This window comes from Cryptomeria japonica, chromosome 10, assembly GCF_030272615.1.
Source record: "Cryptomeria japonica chromosome 10, Sugi_1.0, whole genome shotgun sequence".
Lineage (NCBI taxonomy): Eukaryota > Viridiplantae > Streptophyta > Pinopsida > Cupressales > Cupressaceae > Cryptomeria > Cryptomeria japonica.
Window position 1 is genome coordinate 374,179,791 of NC_081414.1, and position 10,945 is coordinate 374,190,735.

A 10,945-nucleotide genomic window follows, 5' to 3' on the forward strand; every position below is an offset into this window, starting at 1 on the left:
TGTGAAATGCAAAAGTGTCTTCCTTCGAAATTTTTCAATGCACAAGAACACTACCTCATACACCAAGTTGAGGAGATTGAATTGTGTGGACCTGTACACACAAGGTCAATGTGGATGGTTGAGAGGCACTTGAAAATTTTGAAGGATTTGGTTAGACAAAGAGAACATCCTGAGGGTTCTATGGTGGAGGGATATATGGTATACCAGACCATGGTGTATATTACTAAATATCTGCCTAAGTTCGCAGCAAAGATCCATGTAGATAGCATTTGGGATCCCAACTCCATTAACAAATTCGAAGGGGAGTACCTAATGGGGAAAGGTAGATTGACGAAAGTGAGAGGTAATTATAAGATGGACATGGAGTTTAATTAGAATACATTTTACATTGCCTTCAATTGCTTGAAAAGAAACAACCAAGAATTAGTCCAAATGAAAGAATCTTCCACACACAAATAGAAAAGTACAAGTATTGTATTACTCCAAAAAATAAGTCTTTCACTGCTAAAAAGTATTAAAATCTTAAAAAGTGTAGATGATCTACCTTACAACTATAACATAAAATCTTCACACAAAGATTTAAGATAACAATTATCACCCATAGATAATTATAATAGAGAACTGATTCAAAATGAAAGCATCCACAACACAAATTTGATTAAGGGAACTGGCAATATTTTAAAAAGACTAGTGCCTTACATTTTTTGGGCAGTAGATTCATTCACTTGCAAGCCCTACGTATAACTGTGAAAGACAATTTTTAAACCCTCCTTTGGATGGATCTATCAACTACCCAACCCCCAATGTCATATAACTGTATGATATTCTTTACAGTTAGTTTAATTGAATTTAACTTTCCTTTTGAAAGACCAATTAAACAAAACATAATAGGCCACACGATTCTTAGATGTATCTTGATGATCAAACTATGAAGCAACATACAATTTCTTCACATAGAGATTTAGAGCAGCTATCATCAATCATACACAATAACAACAAATAACTTACTTGAAATGAAAATATCAACAACACAAGTGCAAATAAGAGAATTGAGTTTTATATATTATCTCAAAAATACAAGTCTTCTCCTTGAAAAATGAAATTGCTGATAATGTCCAACTAACTTGTAACTTCTCCCTTTTTTTTGCATATGTTTAAATCAAATATTTATAACATGTCATAGGGTCACTCTCTTTAAAAGAGTCCCTTGAAAATAAACTAAAAGATTAACTTAAAAGGAGCCTAATGATTATCTAGTTAAGCACAAGTGTGCTTTGGTCAAATGGTCTAGATACTCCTCCCTGTAATGGGTTTCACAGTCATGTATTGTATCTCTTGCATCAATCTCTATTGTCACCATGTTATCAACAAAATCCACCACCGTGTTAGTATCTCCACCTTTGGAATCCTTCTTAGCATCTTTGAGTACATGCTGACACTCTCGAATCCAATCCATCTTTTCTTCCTAGTCTCCATCTTCGTTGAGTAGGGGTGGGATGCTATTTGATCCATCACTTAGAAAATCAGCACCTACCTTTTTATCTTAACACTTCTAGATACTTTCCATGTGCCTTAATTAATCCTTCACAATCTTTGACAACATCTGAATTCACCTCATCTTTTCCTTGGAGCTCTTCAAGCCTGTCATGAAGTCTTTTTTCTAACCTTTCATGCTCCTTAATGGCCGGCTGGTTCTTTGAGCACATTTCCCAATGTTTATCAATCCATACCATCTAGTTTGTAAACCTTTTTTGAACAAATGTAGATAGTGTCTCAGTCTTGATACTTTTCAGTTGGGCTTGGAGCTAGAAAATTTCTTCCTTAAGTTTACTGGCTTTAGTCTGTGGCTTTGAGCTTTCACCTTGTGTTAACAATTTTTGTTGCTCTTTTTTCTTTAGGAATTCCTTTAAATGATCAATTTATTTACTCAATTTGATGTTCTCTAGCCTACCAAACTCATTCTCTTTCAACAACAACTGAATTTGGGCTTTATTGAGATTGGCAACATTAACACCCAGATCAATAGTGACAATTGGATCCGTCTCTCCTACCTTCATTGTCATGATGTTCCCCAAAGCTTTCTGAGTATCAATAATCATTGGTTTCTTGTGTGGAGGGTAGAGAAACCAAATTAGAATGGAGTGTTCATCATGGTTATACACGGAACCCATATAGACTTGGGTTACACCTTCTGGAGATAATTTATGTTTAGCATCAATATCATGGAGGAAACTATCAAACACCAAAGCTGAATTTAAATCCTATCCGGGAAATATCAAAACACCTGCATCCTCAAGTAGCTTCCTCCCTCTTTTAGGGGTCATCTGACTCATTTCTTTCTCAACTTCACCTTTCAAGGTGACCAATGATTGATTTTCATTGGAGTCGTTCACCTCTCTTGCATCTTCCCTGACTGCTTTACCCTTTATCTTATATAAAAAATCTTTAAATTCTAAAGACTTTACAAAATCGTCATTTGAAATAAAATCTTTACAAGCTATCTACCTCGGATCCTCTTAAATTGGCACCTCTTCCTTTGTATCCCTAACATGAGACACATGTTCTTCAATCATTATTTTAGAGAGTTGCTCAAAGGATATTTCATCATCACTCGATGATGATTCTTCATTTCTTGATGACGACACATCAATCCTCTATGTTTCTCTCATCTTCTGCTCCATCTCTCTATTGTGATTGTCAATGGCCATTTTGACCTCCTTCTCTAATCCTATAGTAAATATGGGTAGATGGATCCAAGATCCTTATCAAATCATCCCTCAAAAATGGGATATGCTTGTAGTCACCAAGCTTTTTCTTTTTCCTTGCAACATTAATGTATCCTTCAGGGTCAAACCCTTTTCTCTGTGCACCTAGCTTCATGTTGTAATGGTCTAATTTGTTCAATGTGAGCTCCTATCCTTCCTTCCTAGTGATAGTAAATTCACCAATGCATACGGTCCCTAGTATAAAAGCATGTTTGTCATGTTTTCTCAAGTGCATGTGATTGTAAATTTGGATTTGTCTAATAATTTCCAAATAAGCTATCATGTTGGGAACTATCTTAGGTAACAGAAATGGAGAATCTTCAAAGCCATAAACCCTAATCATTGTCACGTCTGAGAAACAATACCGGTCACCCCAATTATGTTTGACTATTTGAGGTTCCCCAAAGTGTGCAGGCCTTAGGAACCTTTTGACCTCATGTGTGAGTGCGGAGCCACATGGGTGATCATAGAATTTGTATAAACTTATGACAAAATACTCATCAAGATGAATATAATTTGATCTGACAAATTTACAATCCCATACTGAAGTCCATAATTGTACTGGCAAAGGTTGGTTATCATTAGTAAGCTATCTGATTCTCATCTCCTCAGGTCAGATTCCTAGATCTTGGCCATAGAATAATATCATGTACATCAACAAAGAATAATGTGGAGATTTGTTTTTAGATGTATCATTCTTCATGGAAAGAAGGCTCAAATCAATCTGTCTAGCAATGAATGTGGCAAAATTCCAATTTCTAGCATTAAGGCATTGAATGTCCACTGCAATCACCATGGATTCTATCATCATGAAATATAGGGTATTGAGACCAAGGACCTAACCAACTAAATAGTATGTATACCTGAGATAGGTTTTAAATAGGTTTACGTGGAGTCTATGTCCTTCCTCTGCCTCCAATTGTGAATCAGGATTTAGCCTGTGAAAGGGTAGCCTCCACCTTGTGTAGGTGGTATCCAGTCCACGATATTCTTTCACCAAGTCTTCAAGGACAATGGGATAGTCATAGATACCAATCAGATTGAACACCTTAGAGATTACTTCTCTTGACACATGGAAACAAGGCTTTCCCTCTATGTTGCAAATTGCCCTCTTCTTGGAGTCACAATGTTGTGCCAATAGTTTCAATTTGTCTACATTGACATAAACATTAGGAACAATAAGCTTTCCTAAGTTTAACCTCCATGAGTTGCAGATTGGTTGAAGGTTGTCTCACCTGTGGTTATGGAACATGAAGAGTTCATGGCCTCTAATGGTGGTATAGACATCCCCACAAGGTTATAATTGTCCTCTAGTTTCCATTGTGCAGACTTGTTAGGTTTAGGGGTTGAACTAGGTAATGATCAAGCAAATCTTGAATCAATTTTCTCTCCTCCATTTTAGTTTGCTCTACTTCTACACCGGTGTCTTCCATTTTCTGTTTCTTACCCTTTGCTTTACTAGTTTCCCCTTTCTCATGTCTTTTCCTAGTACTGCTAGAGCTTTCCATTGTATAGACATTTTAAGAAATTCTTTTAGGGAATCACAAAAGAATTGTCTCGAAGACTTATTTTGCAGGCTTTCTTGCTCTTGTTGCTTCTTTCAGATTACTCTAGTTTTACCCTCAATATTCATCGAACAGTGTGTTCTGGTATGAAATCACTCTGAATATATTTGTAGAGAATGTCTTTCATGCACAATAAATGTCTCGACCTGCTATTCAATACAATACTCTTTTTTGAATTTTGAATTGCTTTTGTTGACGTGTGCTATCGGCATAATCCACTTTTGTCGATGCCTCCAAATTTGGCATCATTTTGATTGAGACCGCTGCGGATAAATATGGTGATGTTCTGATGCATACCATAACTGTCTTCCATGCTCATATCACTTTGGTGAAAGTTACACCAATGAGCCATTCCTCATTTGATTCCCACCTTCAGGTTAACTATGTCGAAGACCCTTTAGATAATGCCTATCGGTATTACTTTAACCATAGGCATCTCTCAGAATTGCACTCCTGACTTCTTTGGTTACTCCAATGAAGACTTCATCTTTTATTTCACTTATCGCCATAAGTTATCCCAATACTAATATTCTACTTACAAATCAGTGATCAAGATAGATTTCCCGACTTCATTTTATTCGTTCGCTATCAGGATAACTTACACAATCGGAGCACAAATAATTTTTGATTCCTATCTCATTAGCTATACCGATAGAGACTTTGCGTTTAGTTTCCTTTTCTCCTATTCGACAGAGATAATCTGATACAATGATATCAAGATAGTTTATTCCATCAATATTATGTTGGATTGTTATTCTGCCTTTGTTAGCTATCCCGATAAATGGCTCTTTATATTTGGCATTGTTATTTCAATATCAACATACAACTGTGATTTATTAGATTGGGTTAGTTATCCCGATATGTACATGATGCATCATTTATAAATTATAAATTAAGGTTGTATAAGGTAGTGAGATGTTAAGTTTTCAGGTACATCAATTATAAATTAAGGTCGTATACCATGGTAATTAACTAATTATGCGTCGTTTGCGAGTTTCAATTTTTTTTGGATACAGTTGGTCGAGAGTGGGATGCAGTAAATTTGTACATTGCAAACAATATTTATTGGATGATGGTATGGATTGAACAATGTCAACATTCTGGTCCTGCATTAACATGGGAAGGTGTGGCTTCATTGGTTAAAGAAGCTCATTGTAATGGAGATTCCAATGTTACACCAAGGGAAATTGATTTAGCATATGGTTTAAGAGATAAACATGTATGTATAAATATTATATTAATCGCCCATATTTTTTAATTATTTTCAATTATATTGATGTATATATATGTTGAGTTTTTTTTCTTTGCATACATTCGGCCAAGAATAAATATGTATATTAACTGATGATGCAATAATTTTTACATGTTTGACATATTGCAGGTGAAACATCACAAGGCTATGTGGAGAAATGGTCGTAAATTTTAAATCAAAAAGTTGGATGACACAAAGAAAACTTGTGATTCTGGGATAACTGTAGTCTTTCAGGTGACTAATGTTTCATCTAGAAGCGACATACATCTAGAAGTATCAAAAAATTGACACTATGGGATTTTGGATGATATACTTGAGTGTGACTTTAAGTCCTTCAAATTAGTTTTGTTTGTCGTCCAATGGTACAAGCTAAGATTGAATGAAAATGATCCTAAGAGAATTGTTATTGAACATGATAATGGATTTACCATGGTTAATACAAGGTCATTTGAGTGAGCTGGAAATGAGCCCTATGTTCTTCCAAGCCAATGTGAGCATGTATTTTACTCAGAGGTTCCAGGCAAATCGGGTTGGTCATTTGTTGTTAGACATGATCCAAGAGGAAGGCCAGTAAAGTATAATGTGGTGGAAGAAGAATGTACCAAAGAACTAGAAGATGATGTAGATGGTGATTAGAATCAACAGTTAGTTGATGATGTGCCTGACGAAGATGTCGAGGAAGAGGAACTAGATCATGATGATGTAGGAGTTAATGTTCATGAATATGATATCCGTGTGGATGATGACATTATTGAAACTGATATCAATGATGATGATGACGATATGACTAATCCTTACAATGTCGAATCTGGATCGGATGATACAGACAAAGAGTTGGATGAAGAAGAAGATTAGTGACATTGAAATGCATGAGTTATGCAACTATATTATCTATTTGATATTGATTTATTGATAGAATTATATTTGACTTATATGGTTACATAATTAATTCATGATGTTTTTAATTTTAATGTCATTACATAATTAATTCTTGATATGTAGTTTGTTTATGGAATGTACCTAATGTTGGAGCTTAAAATCATTGGTTTGATAATAGGAAGCTAAAAGAATAAGTATATTTTGTTTATGGAATGTACCTAATGTTGGAGCTTAAAATCACTAGTTTGGTGATCCCTAAGGACATGCCACACCTTATAATCAAGATCAACAATTGATTTTAGCCAACTAGTGGAATGATCAATTTGATCTAGCTTCCCTTCACTTTTGGATCTGCCAAACCAAGGTGGGTGTACCTTATTACCAACTTCCCCTCCTATATAATACAATTAGTTGGTAATACTTAGGAAGAATATAGTACAATATTCTTATCTTAATGCACTCCCAAATGGCATTAAAATAAGAATGACTTAAATCTTATATCCTCTACTCGTACTTTGCAAAATTGAAACTTAAATGAAATCTTAACTTATACTTTATGAATTTTTAAAATAGAATTATGCTTTAAAACACAATGCTAGACATGCAATACAAACTAGTGTCTTTCTCTTAATTGGGCACAGTCTTATGAAGATTCCTTTCTTTATGTCTCCTTACTAGATAGTTACCACTTAACTATCAATTGCTGATCTTCTGAAACCAATTAGTCTTATTATGACAGTCACTATATAGCGAATTTAATCAAGCACATACAATAACTTATCCAAGAATGTATACCTTCTTGTTCATGAAATGAAAATAACAAGACAATAACAGTATATGGAAAGAAATTTTTATTGCAACCTTCAATCTTGAAAATATCAAAATAGAAGAAGATTCAAAAGTAACCCATAATAAATTGAATACAACATATAAGCAGAAAGATAACTAAATCGGGTAATTGATCAAACAAATCTTGATTCAATTTTCTCTCCTCTGTTTTAGTTTTCTCTACTTCTACACCAATGTGTTCCATTTTCCATTTCTTACCCTTTGCCTTATTGGTTTCCCCTTTCTCATGTCTTTTCCTAGTACTGCTAGAGCTTTCCATTGTATAGACAATTCAAGCAATTCTTTCAAGGAATCACTAGACAGTTATCACTTAACTATCAACTGCTAATCTTCCTACACCAATTAGTATTATTATGGCAGTCATTATATGGCAAATTTAATCAAGCACACATAATAACTTATCCAAGAATGTATACCTTCTTGTTCATGAAATGAAAATAACAAGACAAAAACAGTATATGGAAAGAACTTTTATTGCAACCTTCAATCTTCACAGTATCAAAATAGCAGGAGATTCGAAAGTAACCCACAATAAACTGAATACAACATATAAGCAAAAAGATAACTGATTTTATATTACTTGCATCAGAATTGCATATGAAAAGTAGTAAAATACTTAATGTCTTTTTAAAACTTAAAGTCTTGATGATCCCTCATCACAGAGAAATGATCTTCCTTTTATAAGGATAGATCCAACACATATAAAACATGTCTTTTTGGAATAGCAAATAAATTAGTTACATATCGTAACTAATCAAACAAGTACTTAACAATTTAAAAGGAAAAGATTAAGAGACAGTTAAAGATCTGTGTATTCCTGATCCTTGTATGTTGTTATGTTTGAGACAAAGTGTCTAAAAATATACTCCTTTTTGTATAGTATATTCAGGATTATCTTTGTGTTATCTAAGATGTGATCCTCATCATTGATTGCATCCAAAACTCGCGGGTGCTTTTGTGACAGTAAGTTTCTCCACTCATCCTACGACTAAAGTGTGCCATCTTCGCTGAGCAGTGAAGGAAGACTTTCAATATCCTCTATATCCAACCTTTTCAGGTCATGTTGCAACTCCTCCTTATACGCTATGTGCTTAGACCACATCCTTCCCATATCCCGTAGCAACTTTGATACCTCTGGATCCTGTTCTTTGTTCATTATTTCTTCAATCCTTCCTATTAACTGAGTGTTTTCTTCCAATGCCCTATAGGTACCCACATAGGTGTTCCAGTAGCCATGTGTGTATTTCATCATCTCATTGAATTTATGGGTAATTAAGCCTGCCATCATATCATAAATATTCTTTTTCCTTTGCTCTTTTTTGTTTTCCAATTTCTCAACCTAATATCTCCAATAGTTGGTGTCATGGAGGGCTTTAGTAACTCGTCATTTACGTTCATATGAAAATTCCTCCCTATCAGGAATTAATGTCAATTTCTTATCCAACTATTGGATTCGTTCCTCGTTTATCTCATACTTTGACTTGTAAGCATTCCTCTCCTTTACAACATGTCTCATCTAAGCTTTTATAAATTATGCCACATTGACATTAAGATCAATCATTTCCAAGGGATCCATTTCTCCCACTCTTTGAGCCATAAGATGCCCAAACATTTTGTCAGTATCAACTAGAGTAAGCACTTTATTCCTAGGGTACAAAGCCCATTGCAACAACACTTTCTTATCTGGATCAAACCCAGAGCTTGAGTATATTCTATCAATGTTCCATGATAATAGCTGCATCTTAGAAGTGTGATTTTTCACAAAGCTATCAAAAAGAAGAGTATAATTAATATCCCATTTGGGTACACTGAGTACACAGGCTTATTGTAAAAGTTGTCTGCCTTTGACTAGAGTCATTGTAGAAATTTCACTGTCAATATCTTTTTCCAACTTTTTAAGTAACATGTTTTCATTCTCAACAGTCACATTAACAACATGTTGCCTAATTAATTTTCCTTGATATTTGTACAAGAAATATTTAAACTCATGTGAATGGATAAACTCGTCATTAGAGATGAACCTCTCACTTTCAAGTGACCTTGTGTCCTTATCATCAGCTTGAGCTTCCTTTCTTCCTAACTCATGTTGCAAGTCATATTCTCGATCGTCTTATGTATCAATAAGTATCAGGGGGGTAGGTTGAGGGGACAAATGAGCAAGGGGTGTCATAATCTATATGTCTCTTCCTATAGGCCTTCTTTCTTCCCCTCTTAGAATGCTCGGTGGGACACCTTGAATTATTTCATTTAGATGAGCAATATTCATGTTTGCATGACCAATGGGATCTTGAATTTTCAAATATTTGTGCAACATTTGCAAATTTTGGACCCTTTTCCAATCCTCGACCCTAATAATTTTCTCATAAGATTCGAGCTTCTCAATACCTTGTGCTTCCTCCCAGTTTTGGATCAAATCCTCTTCCTCTAGTGGCAGATGTTCATATGGGCGTAGCTTTTGTGACTATTTTGCAAAATTAATAAAACCTTCAGGATCAAAATTCACCCTTGGTACATCATGGCTTAGGCCATAATAGGCTAATTTATCTTTAATACATCCGTATCCTTTTGTAGAAAAAATAGTAAAACTTTAAAACTCAAATAGCTAGGCAGTAAGGACTGCTTCCCATGTATCTCCAAATGTAAGTTATTTTCTTCCACGAACTACCTCATGATTTCTAAATATGAAACCCTATTTGGTACTATTTTGGGAAGTAGCAAGGGAGCACCCTCAAACCCATATATTATAATCTTGGTGTAGCTCTTTAGAGCATACCAGTTCCCTCAATTATGGTTCACCAATTGTCGATCATCATTATCTTTTGGTCTAAGGAACTTTTGTATCTCCAGAGTTAAAGTGTAATTGCAGGGGTAGCCAAGGAGTTGACATAGAGGCTTGACAAAATGTTCTTCAAAGCATAAATAATGGGACCACTGGCACCTATGATCCCATATTATTGTCCACATTTGTACTGGTTTCCTGTTACCCTCCCTATCATATTTGTTCACTCTCAGACCGTCACTCCAAATATCCATTATTTGACCAACATATAACAACACATGCATTAGCACAAAATATTGTAAAAGATGGATCTCAATGGAATCATTTTTTATCCTCTCCAAGACATGGTTGATTTGATGCACCATTAAGGTTACATAATTGAATGGTCGAGTATCATATGTCTATACATCAATAGTTAATACCATAGGTGCCACCTCCATCAAGACACCCACCTCAATTCTCATGATCTAGCATACTGAATAATAGGTGAGTTTGAAATACTCATGAAATAAATCAACATTATATGGAGGTTCCTCATATCCTCCGAACACTCTGAGACTGCTCCCATCCTTTGGCCTGTGCATTGAAAACATCCATCATTTGTATATCTCCTTAAGTCTTACATATTCATTGGCCAAGAGGGTGGGTCGATATTCTCATCAAGGGTTATATCTGGGTCAAACACTCTCGACATGTACTCCTTGTTTATCAACAACAGTGGCTGTCCGGTGGCATTATAAATTGTTTTGTATTCAGGCCTATAATTCTTGGCCAATGACATCATCAAATCAACATTCACAAAGACATTTGACACGATCAATTTCCCTATGTTGAATTCCCATGGGTTGCATATTGG